Source organism: Capsicum annuum, chromosome 10 (assembly GCF_002878395.1).
Source record: "Capsicum annuum cultivar UCD-10X-F1 chromosome 10, UCD10Xv1.1, whole genome shotgun sequence".
NCBI lineage: Eukaryota > Viridiplantae > Streptophyta > Magnoliopsida > Solanales > Solanaceae > Capsicum > Capsicum annuum.
In genome coordinates this window covers 56,480,859-56,494,201 of record NC_061120.1, presented here as the reverse complement: position 1 = coordinate 56,494,201, position 13,343 = coordinate 56,480,859, and positions in this window count along the sequence as shown.

Below are 13,343 nucleotides of genomic sequence, written 5' to 3'. Positions count from 1 at the left end.
AGTCCTGAATCTGTAACTAAAACTGTGGGATGTGTTCATCTAAGCGATATGCCCCAAGCTAAGCTGACTGGGGTCCAATCTCTGCCCTGACTGGAAGGGTGTCAGTACTGTGCCACCAGTAAAGACATCTGCTGTGGAGTCAATCCTAATCTAGCGGGTGACTCTTGGGATCAGTCCTATACATATAAATGTGATAACGGGTGACCCCTGAGTATGTTAGTCCTATCTAACGGGTGATATCCCATACCTATGCTGGCTATGTAGTTCTAGAACATAGGGATTGCTTCTAAGGATCTCAGTCCTAATTTAACGGGTGAGTCCCCATCCCTAGGCTCACTCGGTGCTGAATCCTACTCCCATCTGAAAGACACTAAACTGAAAATTGGGCTGAACTAAATAACTTAACTGAACTGATTAGCTGAACTGATACTGATTAACTGAACTGATACTAGTGGTATTGTTTAGCTTAGATAAAACTGAGTTTATTGGATTCCGATGACAGATGGAATATAATGAGTTCTTAAGAACTGATTAAGAATACTAAATTTAATGATATTTACTGTGACTACTGAGGTTGCTGGGCATTGAGATTACTGAGAATATTGAACTACTGAGATTATTGAGTTTTAATGAGTCACATGACTAACTGATATCTATAGATCATGGCTTGACCGAGAGTATCGTGAAAACATGACATGGCTCTAGGCACACACCTATATTTTTCGGGTACAAGTATCCCAGGACTCGATGGAAAGAAACTAACACACATGACTGACTTGATCTTAAGAGTAGAGTCCATAATCCATAATATCTTAAATAAGAAATTTCATACTAAGCATGGTTCTCAACAATCTATTTCAATATCATGCTCTTTACATATTACAACCACAATCCATAATATTATAACTTGGGGAATTTCATGAAGTACATGGGTATTCTACATCTTGTACATGAGTGTGTTTTACAAGTAAGCATAGCATAATTCCATAAGACTAGTACATGAGTAATCCAATAGTGTTTACAAGACACGTTATCAACATGGATGACATTGAATCATAGAGGCCTATCATGAATCCTTTCCTTAGTTACAATATAGCTATAATACATGATTTCTAGTCTCTTAGGTATTTTATCAAACACCTTACATGCACAACTTAGGTATAGGTGTAAATCATACAATTACTCATCATAAATAATCAAACTTACATGTTTTTAACTCATATGATGTCATAGATTCATAATAACACATAACGATTCTATCTTGGCATCATTTAACACATAAACATGATCAACAATCCATTCATAACATGAAAACCATAATATATAGTTTTAGAAAAGGGTTCTTGAACTTCATGGATGAAAGGAGTCAATGAATGAACACACGCATACCTTAGAAAGGAAACCATGATGATTTGTTGGAGAGTTCTTGGATTACGAACTTAATTCTTGATTATCTTGGAAAAAGGCTTGAATGTTGCTTTTGAGAGATGAGTTTGATGAAAACCCTAATCTTGGGATGAGAGTGTAAGAGAGGGTTCTTAAGATGCTTAACTAAAGAAAAATAGGAAAAATTATACCTCTATAGGGTTATAAGTCATGGATGGTGAAGGAAATGACCAAAATACCATTGCAAAAATGCCCTTGAATTTTTGAAAAAATATACTTAATGCCAACCGTGACAGGCCGTCAGGTTCGTGATAGGCCGTCATGAATAGTCATCACAAAAGGGGTCCAAAATCTTGATTTTATGCCCAGGGATGACAACTTCATAAGAAATTTCATCAGAATGTGACGACATCATCAAAAAGGTCATCAAAAACGTGATAGCCTATCAGAAACTTCGTCACCATTTTCCAGCTTGACATGTTGGAATAAAATGGGGATAACTCTTTGCTCCAATATTGAATTTAGGCAAAATTTGTATTGTTGAAATTATAATTCAATTATCTCTCTGTTGAGAGGTCATGAGCTTAATAATTCAAAGTATAATGAGAGATATACTCATTTGAAGTTGACTATACCAATATCATTCTCAAGAATTCAATCGGTAAGGAATGTTTTGATTCGTTTTATAGCAGGGAGTTATTTGAAGCCTTAATATACATCTAACTTACTCATAAAACTATAAAAGAACCATGATGTACTATGCATGAGCTTCATACCTGGCTCTAATATTGGCTTGGATTTTTTGGGGTATTATAATATCTCCCACTTGGAAACATTCATCCTCGAATGATGTGTAATACCCCGTATGTTTCTAAGCTAGGAGACGAACAATTTTTCCTACGTATGAAACCTCCTATCCTGTGAGTTGAATTTTAGTGCATGATCTATAATGAGTATCTTAGTGATAATATAGCTTATGATACATTTAGCATGTTCATATGAGTCACTTAAGGTAATACAAGCTAAGAGTTTTTGAATCTATCAAGTTTTAGTGTTTCATTTTGCAAGGGTCATCTTTTAAAGATTATAAATCTATGTTAATGTGGTATTTATGCATATTTACACCCCAAAAATTGTAGATAATTGAATTATCTTTCCAACGATACCAATTTTGCCTTAATCTAATACCCGAGCAAAAAGTTATGCCCATTTTCGTGAGAGACAGTAAGGATAGGCGATTGGTTAGGCGCCGCCCAACCCAGACATAGGCAATTGGTTAGGCTCCGCCTAGCCTAGCATAGGCAATCACTAGTGCGCCACCTAAGTCAATTGCAAGTGCCAAAAACACTCCGTTTTGAATTATTATAAGGGTAATTAAGTCTTTTAACACTCCTTACACGTCCCTAGACTTAATCCTATGAAACATATAGCTTCTAATCATATTACAACCCTATTAACATCTCAAAGCTCATCATCCAAGAGCACCATAGGATAAAAACAACTAGGTTTGCACAATCAAGAGTGAAGATCCGATTCCAAGGAATTTCCTCCATCAATCATCAAGAATTTACCTTCTAAGGTATGTATAGTGTTCATCCATGGATTCCTTTCGTCCGTGGAGTTCAAGAATCAATCTTTAAAATACAAAATCTTGGTTAATTGTGGTCATATGATCATACCCATGTTGATGCTTGTTAGTTTTGCTATATAATAGTATCGTGACTGTATATGTCATGAAAGTTATGTTGTTAGTTGAAAAACATGATCTTTAGATAGATTGATAGAATGCAAGTATGAAATCCACCTATGTCTTAAAGAATGCATGCAAAGTGTTCGATAAAATGCCTAGTATGTTAGAACTTCATAGTTACATGATTTCATGATAGTCATACACTCCAATATGAATTTCCATGCAAATTATGTGTTGTTGTTGTTGTGGTATAAAGCATGTATGATAATGGAGATATAAATTATGTACACAAAATATATCCATTCTTTCCCTACCATGTTTGAGATGTCGAATAAATACATGAAGTACAATATTCATAAATCATTACAATATAAACTAAACGTTACATGTTGTCGTTCCCTTATGCTTGAATGGTTTCCATGTGATTGCTATGAATAGTATATGTGGTCGGAATGCCCATGATATTAGAATATGAGATTTATGACTTGATTATAAGCATTCCTATTCATGATAGATATTATGATGACCATGTACTTCATAAAATACCCCACTCATGCATTATGGATTTTTATTTATGGTAGTGTACTCAAGAAATTCAAGTTGTGTTAGTTTCCTTTCATCAAGTCATGGGGGTACTTGTACCCAAAAATATAGTTGTGTGCCTAGAGCCATGTCATGTTTTCACGATACTCTCAGTCAAGCCATGATCTATAGAATTCAGTCAGTCATGTGACTCAGGAAAACTTAGAAATCTCAGTAATCTTAGTAGTCCAGTAATCTCAGTAATCTCAGGGGTCAGTAACCTCAGCAACCTCAGTATTCACAGTCAATCTCAGTAACTTCAGTTCTCTCAACCAATCCTTAGAACTCAATACATTCCATCAGTCATTGGAATCCAGTAAACTTAGTTTAGCTCTGCTAAACAATACCACTCGTATAAGTCTAGTTAATCAGTATCAGTTCAGTTCAGTTATTCATTTCAGCTTAGTTATTCTGTTCAGTATCCTTCAGATGGGAGTAGAGGTTAGCACCGAGTTAACCCAAGGATGGGAATTCACCCGCCAGTTTAGGGTATGATTCTTAGTAGCAATCCTTGAGTACCTGCCTGTATAGGGTTCTCACAGTTATCCTTACCAGTGGCACGGTATTGACACCCCTCCAGTCGGTGCAAAGATTGGACCCCATCTTAGCTATTATAGCGTATTTAGGGCATGTCGGTTAGATAACTACTTCGCACAGTTTCAGTTACAGATTTAGGACTGTCAGCTATAGTTAACCAGTCTTAGTAAAGAAACATAGATGGTTCTTCAAATTTTAGTATATTAGGACTGTATACAGTTAACTCAGAAATAGAATTGAGCTAAAATAGTTTCTTTTAGATTTATGGACTGTCAGATACAGTCACTTATGCTATCAATCACAAAAGTTATCAGAACTCAAGCTATCAGTACTCAGCTTTAGGATTGGAAGATACAGTAAATCGGACCAGTTCTTCATAATTCTAACTATCAAAACAATCATTTATTTATCAGTAATGAAATATCAGTATCTTAGTTTATCAGTAATACAGTATCAGATCCATCACTTAGTAGTGATTTATATATCATTATCAGTAAATTCAATCTTTTAGAATCTTATTATCAGTACACTCATGTTGTTAGTATTCAGAATCAATAGTCTGTATCCCCACGAGTTCAGTTACAGTTACGTATGTATGTATGTACTCTCACATTCATATCAGTCAGTATTTTTCATGCATATAACCCTTTGAATTTATCCTACCTCACTCGTATACTCAGTATATTCAGACATATTGACGCATTTGCGCTATGGTGCTTTCTCTTATGTTACACCATAGGTTCAGAGGCATAAGCTCCAAATCAGTATTAGATTCCAGGATCAGCAGTTAGAGTTAGACGTGAGTCCTCATCCTTTAAGGACATTATGATTTTATTTTTATTTTAGTTTTTAGTTTATTTCAGTAGTTGGAGTTAGCTGGGGACATGTCCCATAAACTCCTTATTCAATTCAGTTAGAGGCTTTCAGACTAGATGTCAAATTAGATGTTCAAACTTTAGTATTTATGTTTCTTTTTGGTATTGTTATACCATATTTTTTAGATCTGTATTAGTATTGAACCTTATGGCCTTACAGTTTATGTTTCTGCATATTTTATGAGATGTTATGCAGTTTACAGGTATAGATATTAGTCGTGGGTTAGCTTGTGGTCCTTCGAGGTCATGAGCATAGTGTAGCATTTCGGTTCAGAAAATTGGGGCATTACAAACTTGGTATCAGAGCCTAAGGTTCAACAATGTCCTAAGAAGTCTGAGAGCTGCATCATGTAGAGTCTAGTACATGGGTGTGTTGTGAACCACTCTTATGTGCTAGAGGCTATGAGACGTTTTAGGAACAATTTCCCTTCTTTTATGTCTCAAGATTGTGGTATAGCAAGTTTCTTTAAGGAAACCATGTAGATTCATATCATGTACCCCTCATGTTTACTTTACCTTACTTTCAAGGTAATAGAAACAGTGAAGTTCAAAGTCCTAAAGATAAGGCTTTCTCAGACAGTCCCTACAGTTATTTATGGGATTAGCCATAGACTCAAATAGTATCCCATCAGTTCATTATTGTTCCAAGTTCATAAAGATTTTATTTGTGATCATAAGAACTCATTCTTGAACCCAGAAGTTTAGTAGTAGTAGAGTTGGGATAGTATTATTCTATTTGATCTGATTATGTATTCATGGGGATTAAATCAGTAGGATTGAACAATATGAGCTAAAGACTTAAGTTTATTGACTCAAAATTAAGCATGAAGGTGTGAATGTGATATTAGCAGTATATGAGGAAACAAAATCAGATGATGAATTTAGTAAGACAGGCAGGTGTTGAATAGAATGTAGGTATGTGTTGGTAGCTCAAGTGACCAAGTCAGACTCTCAAGATCCCAGTAGTAGTGCCAGTATGTATAGAAAAGTAGTAAGGGAAGATGATGCCCAACCCATCCTCTTCTCAGTACAAAGATTTGTACTTTAGCTATCAGGAAATCCACTCAAGTCTTACATATCAACTCTATGGTCACGAACCATGCTCATGTATCTTTTTTTCCATGATCATGTATGAATTCAATTTCCACCATAAGGAGTCCCTTTTACTCCGCAGTACGAGTCATGTTCCATGAGCACAATCTACTTTCATGCACTTTCCACGAGATCAGGTACGCCTTCAGTTCCCAGTATAAGGGGTTTAGTTCCAGCTCCCTCTGTATTTGAATCATGTCCCACGAGTACAAAAAAGTCTAGACTCAGGTCATGCAGCTCATGACTCATGTATGCATATCATGCTTTCCAGTATACTTAGCTTTCATGACTCATGCTATGCCCCTACAGATTAGATACATTTAGACTATGTTATGTATATCCTCAGTTTAGACCTTATTGGTAAATCCAAACTATTGATATTTTATTCCTCAAGTTTCAGTCATGTGTCAATTTTAGTTTGTATCTATTCACGTTTCAGGTCCTCCTAATTTACTCCTCTAGTTATCACTCCTTATAGAACAGTGTAGTGATGAGCAGTTGTTTAGATAAGAGAAGATTGTTGCATACTTACTTTGCACGAGGGTGTAGTTGTGATGATAGGCTTGAATGTCATGATAAATATGCAAGTAAACGTCTATCAAGGGGTTGTATTTAGAAGTTAGGAAAGTACAAAATGTAAGTGTACATTTAGATCCTTGACTTATGTCAGTCCCCAGCATGTAGCTATAAAAAACTCAGTTGCCAACTCAATTATAGTTTCAGTATCCAACACTCAGTGATCAGTGTTTAGTCCTTGAATTCAGTACTTTTGTACTAGCTATAGGCTTAGTTATAATGTCATCTTCAGTTCAGTAACCAGATTTGAAACTCAGTTCAGTTTCAGACATGCTTAACCATAGCATTCAGGTTGTCAGTACTCAGTTATCAGTGTGTCAGTACCCCAGTTTATTGAATACCTCAGAGCCATTGTATGCTTGGTCTCGCATTCAAAAATAATACAAACTTCATGAATCCATGCTCAGATACCTCATTTTACTCAGTTAGTCCTTCCTATGCATAAAACTCAAAAATCTCAGCCCAGCTATTTAGAATAAGTACAGTTTAGCTTTGCAGATCCAGTATTCAGCTATCAGTTATTCAGTTAATCAGATAAGTTAGTATATTTATGCACTCATGTTCAGCTCAGTTCATGTATCATGTCTCAGTTTCAGATCCTAGCTATTCAGTCATGACTCAGTTCCTAGGTGTCTTGCGCATCGCCTGAATTTTCCTCAGTAGCTCATCCAAGTCAGCATCCTTTGAGGGACATAGTGTCCCAAGGGGGAGATACATCATACCCCCAAAATTTCATGACATAAACATGCTGCTCTATTTTTTTTTTGATGAATCCAATTTTGAGAAGGATTACTCATAAGTTAACCCTCAAACTCCAACTTCAGTTGTATGCCATGTTTTCAAGATTCAGTTCAGATCATGATATTCAGTATATCTACCATGTCCCAGACTTAGTTATGTTCTCATGTTTTCTATCATGTATATGGAGTAATTAATCTTAAGATTATCAGTATTATCAGTTCAAGGTAACAATTTTCCTTAAACTTACTCGTTCTCATGTTCATATTTTAGTGCTAAACTTGGTATTCAGTTCCATGCTTAGTTTTCAGTTCAAACATAATACCTTTACCATTGCATGTTCATGAGTATGTATGATCAGCTCATTAGTACTTTCAGTCATTCATTCATGTATTATGTTAGTCATATAATCATGCATCATATATGCATGGATTCAGCCTTTTAGTTGTACGTCAGATATGCATTCTCATTTTGAGAAAACTTACTTTATTAGAATCCTCAGTCTTATATTCATGAATCAGCTTCCCATGTATCAGATATGCATGTTCAGTATGTTATGCTCAGCTTTTAGTCATGCCAGCCATAAACCCATGTTTCAGTAGTGTATTTCTTGTACGTACTTCATCTTATCATCTCTCCCAATTCAGTTAATTTCCATTCGAGGACAAATGTTCACAAGGGGGTGATATTTATGTTTCTAAGCTAGGAGACGAACTACTTTTCCTACGTATGAAACCTCCTATCCTGTGAGTAGCATTTTAGTGCATGACTTACAATGAGTATCCTAGTGATAAGATAGCTTATGATACATTAAGAATGTTCATATGAGTCATTTAAGGTAATACAAGCTAAGTGTTTTTGAATCCATCAAGTTTTAGTGTTTGATTTTGCAAGAGTCATCTTTGAACAAGTATAAATCTATGTTAATATGGTATTTCTGCATATTTCTACCCACCAAATTGTAGATAATTGAATTAGCTTTTCAACGACACCAATTTTGCCTTAATCCAATACCCGAGCAAAAAGTTATGCCCATTTTTGTTAGAGACGGTAAGGATAGGAGATAGGTTAGGCTCCGCCCAACCCAGACATAGGCAATTGGTTAGGCGCCGCCTAACCTAGCTTAGGCAATCAATTGGGCGCCGCCTAAGTCAATTCCAAGTGCCAAAAACACTCCGTTTTGAGTTATTTTAAGGGTAATTAAGTCTTTTAACACTCCTTACACGTCCCTAGACTTAACCCTATGAAATATATAGCTTCTAATCATATGATAACCCTATTAACATCTCAATGCTCATCATCCAAGAGCACCATAGAAGAAAAGCTACTAGGGTTGCACAATCAAGCTTGAAGATCCGATTCCAAGACAATTCCTCCGTCAATCATCAAGAATCTTCCTTCTAAGGTATGCGTAGTGTTCATCCATGGATTCCTTTAGTCCGTGGAGTTGAAGAATCAATCTTTAAAATACAAAATCTTGGTTGATTGTGGTGATATTATCATACCCATGTTGATGCTTGTTTGTTTTGCTATATAATAGTATCATGACTGTATATCTCATGAAAGTTATGTTGTTAGTTGAAAAACATGTTCTTTAGATGGATTGATAGAATGCAAGTATGAAATCCACCTATGCATGCAAGGTGTTCGATAAAATTCCTAGTATGTTAGAACTTCATATTTACATGATTTCATGATATTTAAATAACAAGTTCATGTTAGTCATACATTCCAATATGAATTTTCATGTAAATTATGTGTTGTTATTGTTGTGGTATAAAGCATGTATGATAACGGAGATATAAATTATGTACACAAAATATATCCATGCTTTTCCTAACATATTTGAGATGTTGAATAAACACATGAAGTATAATATCCCCAAATCATAACAATATGAACTAAACGTTACATGTTGCCGTTCCTTTACGCTTGAATGGTTTCCATGTGATTGCTATGAGTAGTATATGTTGTCGGAATGCCCATGCTATTAGAATATGAGATTTATGACTTGATTATAAGAATTCCTATTCATGATAGATATTATGATGACCATGTACTTCATGAAATCCCCCACTCATGTATTATGGATTTTTATTGATGGTCGTGTACTCAAGAAATTCAAGTTGTGTCAGTTTTCTTCCATTGAGTCCTGGGGGTACTTGTACCCAAATATATAGTTGTGTGCCTAGAGCCATGTCTTGTTTTCACGATACTCTCCGTCAAGCCATGATCTATAGAATTCAGTCAGTCATGTGACTCAGGAAAACTTAGAAATCTCAGTAACCTCAGTAGTCCAGTAATCTCAGTAATCTCATGGCTCAGTAACCTCAGCAACCTCAGTATTCACAATCAATCTCAGTAACTTCAGTTCTCTCAACCAATTCTCAGAACTCAATACATTCCATCAGTCATTGGAATCCAGTAAACTTAGTTTAGCTCTGCTAAATAATACCACTAGTATCAGTCTAGTTAATCAGTATCAGTTCATCTAATCAATTCAGTTCACTTATTCATTTCAGTATCCTTCAGATGGGAGTAGAGGTTAGCACCGAGTTAACCCAACGATGGGAACTTACCCGCCAGTTCAGGGTATGATTCTTAGTAGCAATCCTTGAGTACCTGCCGGTATAGGGTTCTCATAACTGTCCTTACCAGTGGCACGGTATTGACACCCCTCCAGTCTGTGCAAATATTGGACCCCATCTTAGCTATTATAGAGTATTTAGGGCATATCGGTTAGATAACTACTTCCCACAGTTTGAGTTACAGATTTAGGACTGTCAGCTATAGCTAACCAGTCTTAGTAAAGAACTCAGATAGATCTTCAGATTTTAGTATATTAGGACTGTATATAGTCAACTCAGAAATAGAATTGAGCTCAAATAGTTTCTTTCAAATTTATGGACTGTGAGATATAGTCACTTATGCTATCAATCATAAAAGTTATCAGAACTCATGGTATCAGTACTCAGCTATCAGATCTCAGTAGTCCAGTAATCTCAGTAATCTTAGTGCTCAGTAACCTCAGAAACCTCAGTAGTCACTGTCAATCTCAGCAACTTTAGTACTCTCAACCAGTCGTTAGAACTCAGTACATTCCATTAGTCATTGGAATATAGTAAACTTAGTTTAGCTCTGCTAAATAATACCACTAGTATCAGTCCAGTTAATCAATATTAGTTCAGCTAATTAATTTAGTTAAGTTATTCAGTTCAGCTTTGTTATTTAGTTTAGTGTCCTTCAGATGGGAGTAGAGGTTAACACCAAGTGAACCTAAGGATGGGAACTCACCCGCTAGTTTAGGGTGTGATTTTTAGTAGCAATCCTTATGATCCATAACTACGTAGCCAGCGTAAGTAGAGATATCTTAACCTATTAGATTAGGGCTGATGAGGTGGCTTAACCGGTCAGTTTAGGGTTCCCACCATTCTCATTGAGTACCTACAGTATAGGGTTCTCACAACTGTCCTTACTAGTGGCGCGGTATTGACACCTCTTCAGTAGGGGCAAAGATTGGACCCCACCTTAACTATTATAGCATATTTGGGGCATGTCGGTTAGATAACTACTTCCTACAGTTTTAGTTTCAGATTTTAGGACTGTCAGCTATAGCTAACCAGTCTCAGTAAAGAACTCAGATAGTTCTTTAGATTTTAGTATATCAGGACTGTCAGATATAATCAACTCAGAATTAGAATTGAGCTCAGATAGTTTCCTTCAGATTTATGGACTGTCAGATAAAGTCATTTATGCTATCAATCACAAAAGTCATCAGAACTCATGCTATCAGTACTCAGCTTCAGGGCTGTCAGATGCAGTAAATCAGACCAGTTCTTCATAATTTGAACTGTCAGAAACAATTATTTATTTACTAGTAATGAAATATCAGTCTCTTAGTATATTAGTAATACAGTATCAGATCCATCACTTAGTAGTGATTTACATATCAATATCAGTAAACTCAGTCTTTCAGAATCTCATAATCAGTACACTCATTTTGTCAGTATTCAGACTCAGTAGTCTGTATCCCCACGAGTTCAGTTATAGTTATGTATGCATGTATGTACTCTCACATTCATATCAGTCAGTATTTTCCATACATATAACCTTTTGTATTTAGACTACCTCACTCGTATACTTAGTACATTCAGACGTATTGACGCATTTGCGCTATGGTGCTTTTACTTATGTTACACCATAGGTTCAGAGGCATGAGCTCCAAATCAGCAGTAGATTCAAGGATCAACAGTCAGAGTTAGATGTGAGTCCTCATCCTTCGAGGACATGATGATTTCATTTTTATTTTTGTTTCCAGTTTATTTCAGTAGTTGGAGTTAGTTGGGGACATGTCCCATTAACTCCTTATTCAGTTGGGTTAAAGGCTTTCAGACTAGATGTTAGATTAGATGTTCAGACTTTAGTATTTATGTTTCTTTTTGGTATTGTTATACCATATTTTCCACATATGTATCATTATCAAACCTTATGGCCTTACAGTTTATGTTTCCGCATATTTTATGAGATGTTATGTAGTTTACAAGTATAGATATTAGTCATGGGTTAGCTTGTGGTCCTTCGGGGTCATGAGCACTGTGTAGCATTTCGATTCAAAAAATTATTGAGTTACATGATGACTGCTTAAGAAGGGAGAAAAGATAAAACGACGCATATATAGCATTTATGACTTATCACGATTTCATGGCTGACATGACTGAAAACTGAGCATATTATACTGTACATGCATATCTGATGTATGGGTAGTTGATTTATGAATATAGGACTGAGTGTTCTGATAAACTGAGTTTCTCAAACTAAGATATTTAAGTTAAATCCATTCATATTTGATGCATGATTATATGACTTACATGATCCGTGAATGAGTGACTAAAAGTACTGATAAGCTCACCACGCATATTTGATACATGAATATATAAATGAACTGCCTCATGAACATGCGACTGAATATGTAATGGTAAAGGAACTAAGATTGAACTAAAACTTGAGAACATAACTGATTCTGCTATGTGACGAATGGACTGAACATCCTGAACTGAATTGAATCTCTGAATGCTTGACTTATAGCTGAGGTCTAACTTAAAGGTCAAATTATGAGTACCCTCTATTCTAGACTAAATTCGTTATGCAAGAAGAAATTGAAGGATCTAAGGCGTGAGAGCATTAAGATAAAGTGGGGTATCTCCCTCTTGGGATGCTATGTCCCTCTAAGAATGCTTATCTTATAGAGATACTGGGTGATGCTCAGGGAATCTACGAACTAGATTATAACTAAACTTTAGGAGTCTGAAACTAATGCATGATGCATGAGATAAACTGAACTTGCAACTACTAGGAGGTTCTACTTTGAAATAGTTACATTCTGTGAGATTTTAGATAGCATGAATAGATGCAAGGATGAGAAAACAAGCTATAAAAATCTGACTGCTCGATTGCTAAACTGATTTGCTGGGTTTACTGGTTAACTCATACTGAAACATATGCTCGAATGAGAAAAAGGTATCTAACAGTGCATATTATGAACATGAAAGAATGGTAACATACCCGAATCTAAGTCGGGGAAACTTTCTGGATTAGGACGGGTCTGGAGTGCATAAAGTTGATTCTAATGCTGACCACTGTTGGTACCTTACTGACACAACTTCTTACCTCTCTATACTATAACTCTACACTCTCTCATCCTATGTCCTGGCTTGCCATACCCAAAGCATACATCACTGCCTACCATACATACACCTAGATGATTCTTACCATACTCTTTGCAAAGTGGATAAGTAAGACCTCTATTTTCACTACCCTGGGCCTTGAAGCCTAGAGAACTATCATAATGGTCATTTCTTGACTTAGGT